At 54.8% G+C, this 4542-nt stretch overlaps 1 pseudogene; it reads right to left on the reverse strand.

Moving 5' to 3' along the window:
• Positions 1 to 237: 237 nt before the first annotated feature.
• Positions 238 to 1156, reverse strand: LOC103880133 (annotated as a pseudogene).
• Between the last annotated feature and the right edge of the window lie 3386 nt (positions 1157 to 4542).

A 4542-nucleotide genomic window follows, 5' to 3' on the forward strand; every position in this document is an offset into this window, starting at 1 on the left:
GGCTGGTACAGGCCACAGTGGTCAGGAACTCAGGGTCCTCCAGCCCCGCTCTGTGACCGGGTGGTTGTACCCGCCCACTTTCTGAAGCCTTACAGTCCTTCGGCATCTCATTCAGGTCTGTCTCTGCTGGTCAGAAGAGCCACCATGTGAGAGTCACTGCTCCTGCCTTCTTTGACGGTCAAGTGCATCAAATCAGAGGACCTTCTTCCATCATCTCCTGTTTGGCTTTGTCTGTCCTGGTCTGGTCACCAGGGGCAAGAACTCCATGGGACCACCTGCCTTGTCTTTGTGGCTTCAGACAGTCCACTTCTTGTGAACTTGCTCCCTGGCTGCTGCCTGGAGCGCTGTGTATAGCCCGCTGTCATTGTCATCTCTGCTCAAGCCCCCTCATCTGCCTCCTTGATCTTGATGTCCAAGCTCTCCTGGGGAACTTCCTTGGATTCCTTCTTTGCCAAGGGAGATGGACACATCCCTCAGACCCTTTTTTAGCTTCTGGCTTGATTTCTGTGACCCCCTACTCTTCCTGCTACTATTGCTTGTAGCCCCAGGAGGGGGACTGGCCTTCCCGATGACTGTCCCAACGGCTGGGCCTGCGCCTCCGAAGTGGGAGGGGTGGGCGCCCCCCCAAGGGTCCCAGCAACCGCAGCCTGCGTGGGCCCATCATCCAGCATCAGGCATCTCATCTGCCTCAGGACCGTCATGTCCTGCGCACGGTCTTTCCACAGAACCCTCCAGATCCCATCCTTGGCCAGGATCTCTGTGGGGATGGTAGCGTGATTGACGTCCTCCACAAACTCCACCAGGGCGGCCTGGGCCTTCTCGTTCATCAGGGCCTTCATGTGTCGCAACCTGAACGTGCCCAGGGGCAGGAGGGTCGGCTGCAGGATGGCTTCAACGTCCGCCTGCTCCAGGCCCTCCGGGATGCCAGTGACCAGCAGGGCCCTGTGCGCGTCCACGTCCAGGCTTCGGCACCAGTCCTGCAAAAGGCTCATGGCCATGGTGCCGCCCCCTCGGCGCTGATCTTGGAGCAGCAGGGAGCCCGAGATAGGGGTGGGCTGCAGCGCACGGTGTCAATGCAACCCTGGCAAGCCACCCGCAGGGCTTAGAGTCCCGGTTCTGGTGAATGTGGCAAGGCTGGAGTGGGGATAAGGGCTCGGGTGTCCTGACTGCCTGCTGGCTGGCTAGACACAGTGATCTTTCCCCAGGACCCCTCCCCAGAGCTGAGGATCCGCAGGAGACTACGGATCTGTTCTCCAGGGATGCACATGGGTTCCTTTGAGGGCAGCAGCTCCCTCTCAGAGCCAGCAGAGGAGGAAACTCCTCCTGCTCCAGCCACATGGGGACACCCCCTCCCTGTTGCCCCTTAATCCTGATGGTTCCTCTGTGCCTCATCAGCCACTGCAGCAGGCCTGGGTTCCAGGATAGGCCTGTCTCTCCCTCCTCCATTGGCTACCGCTGTTTCCATGACAACCGTTTTCAGGCTGTTGCAGGAACTGAGCATTTTTTGTTTTAAGAAGCCCACTGAAAACGAGACTATGCATCTTGTTTGTTTACTGGCGTCTTTCATGACTCTGGGAGACAGGCCTCACACAGAGAGCTAGGCTTAGTCAGTGGGACCGGGCCTTCCTCTGGGGCACCAGGCTCCAGATCTAGGATGAGTTTGATGTTTAGGACTCAGTGTGGGCCAGGTGAAACAGAGACTGAGTGAAGGCTGTGCGGTGTGCTGCCTGATGCAGGGCACAGAGTCTATCAAGGTAAAAACAAACAAACAAACCACCACCAGCTGGGCACAGTGGCTCACACGCCTGTAATCCCAGCACGTTGGGAGGCTGAGGCAGGCAGATCACTTGAGGTCAGGAGTTTGAGACCAGCCTGGCCAACATGATGAAACCCTGTCTCTACTGAAAATCCAAAAATTAGCCAGACATGGTGGTGTGCACCTGTGATCCTAGCTACTCAGGAGGCTGAGGCAGGAGAATTGCTTGAACCCAGGAGGTGGAGGTTGCAGTGAGCAGAGATTGCACCACTGCACTCCAGCCTGGGAGACAGGGTGAGATTCTGTCTCAAAAAAAAACAAAAACAAAACAAAACCAAAAAAAAGACCACAACCTCTGGGCAGCCACTGCTACCATGACCATGCTGGGGTCTGCTGTGCGGTGGGAAGTAGGCGGGGTGCTCAGGTGAGGACTTGCTGGTGGAGGGGGGAATCTTTGGGCTTCAGGAAGAACCCCTGGGATACCTGTAAATTATCACGTGGTCTCACCCAGGAGGTCCCGTTCATGTCTTGCTAACTGTCCCACCAGCACCCCAAGTGTGGCCCCAGTACTTTCCTGGGCTGCACCCTGTGTCTGGGAACACTGTCATGGCGAGCCAAGCCCCAGGCCCTAGGATGAGCCCCAGGGTTCATTCATTCATTCATCCCTTCTTCCACCTGGGCAACATAATGGAGAGAAAAATCAGCTGTTTCTTATTCTCAGCCCACCCCATGACTGGTCACAGCTGCTGGTCTGCCCTCGGTGCAAGCTTGGGTCTGCCCTGCAAATGCAGGGATTGAGAATACGCCTGCCACACAGGTCTGCTCCAGGGATGGTGATACCATCTCTACCAGGCAGCTGTCATCTTGTTCCCTGTTGACAAGAGCCCCAGAGCCCCAGGAACAAGGTGAAAAGACTCAGGAATACGGCAAATGATGGTGCCAGGTCTTAAAAACTCCAGAAAACCCTTTCCCTGTCCCCCTAACTCCTGGTCCAGCATTTGGAGTCAGATGTACTGTCTGGCAGGGCACTGAGAAGACCCCCCCCCACCCTCCTTCCCTTGGAGGCTCAGAGAATGCTTAGAGGAGTGGGATACACAGGACTGTTTAGGTCCCAAATACAGAAATCCAAGTTAGCCTTGGATAAGCAGGTTAGTGAAAAAGGAATTCATTGGCTCATATTACTATGAAGTCCAGGGCTGATACTGGCTTCAGGCATGGCTGGTTCTAGGGCCCTTCATTCATTAATTTAGCCCAGGACCCAGGGCTGACTCCTATTGGAGGAATTGGATCATGTGCTTGCCCCTGCCCCAATCACAGTGACCAGGGAGGGAAGGAGTGCGCTGATTGGCCAGACTTGGGTGGGCCGGGGATTGGGTGAGCCCTGTAGGACTCACCTGGAGGGAGAGTAGGGCGAGGGGGGCGGTTCCCTGGAGAGAAATGGAGGTGAATCACTCAGGAGAGGTAAGTGGACTCTGGGCTGGAAAGCAGGAGACTGCCCTAAAGGTATGATGGCATTAGTGAGACTCACTGTACCTGGACTGGGGAGGGACTGAAGGGAGTATGGGACCCTCTCCAGGAGCCCTAAGGCCTTGGCTTCCAACAGACTCCTGGCAGCATCCCCCGACAGCCTCAGCAGGATGAATTTTGGGGGTCCTGGGAGCCTGAAGCGTGTACTCTTGGCTAGCAGGTCCGGGATCTCCTCTTCTTGGCTGTGGGTGTTTGTTGGAGAATGTCTCAGCTTCTGGTTGGGAGAGAGGGAGAGGATGTCACTCATTGAGTGCTCATTGGTTTAACCCCGTAGACTTCATTCATTCATTCATTCATTCATTCATTCATTCAGTCTTTCTGTAGTGCCTGTGCAGGGCTCTGAGGACTCGATGATGACTGAAGCCCTGCCTCCTGCAGCGCAGGGAAAGCCTGGATTCTTAGGGGAGGTGGGTAGGAGGAGCTGAAGCTAACCCTGGATCAGGACAGGCTTACTCAGAGGAGGTGACATTGAGCTGAAGGGAGGAGGTGACCATTTGTGGGAGGTGGGGGTAGGGAAAGGGAAGAAGTGCTTTCGAGGCAGCCAATGGGCTAAGATCCCAGTGACTAAATGGAGAACAGGATGTCTAAGGAGCTGGGGGTGGAAGGGTGTGGCTGAGCAGCGGGATGGGGGTTGGGGAGGAGGTGGCAGGGCCAGGTACAGAGGGCCTTGTGGGTTAGTCACGTAAGGGTGTGACCAAGGAACGGAAGGCTGGGGTGTCACTAAGGCCAGAGCTGAAAGCTTCTCTGCAGCTTATGTGCTGTGTGACACTGGGAAAGTTAAATGACCTCTCTGAGCCTCACTTTCCTCATTTATAAGATATTCTCAGAGTTGCTGTGTTGAGTTAGGCACGTGGAAGATTTAGCACAGGTACTGATCACAGTAGGGTTTTAAGTATCGATTATTGGTGTCAATCCTTATTTTCATAATTCTCTTTTGTGTGAAGAACAGGCTGTTGCTGTATGAGGAATCTGCTGGGTCAGAGCGCCCTCTGGTGGGCATGGGGAGCCAGTTAGGGAAGAAAGGTGAAACCAGAGGTTTTGATTTTAAAGGGCACCACCCTCAGTCCCCCTCTTATTCTCTCCCTTCCTCCCTTTCTTTTCCTTTCTTCCCTCCACATGCATTCACCAGGGTTGATCCTGCCTAGATGGGGACCGAAACAGCCCAGGCCCTACCTTCCTGGGGGTTTACAGCCCAGCCACAACAAACTTTTAAATATTTATTCATTGGATCTGATTTTGTTTTGGACATTGGCATGCAT

The sequence above is a fragment of the Papio anubis genome, chromosome 20, assembly GCF_008728515.1.
Source record: "Papio anubis isolate 15944 chromosome 20, Panubis1.0, whole genome shotgun sequence".
NCBI classification, from domain to species: Eukaryota; Metazoa; Chordata; class Mammalia; order Primates; family Cercopithecidae; genus Papio; species Papio anubis.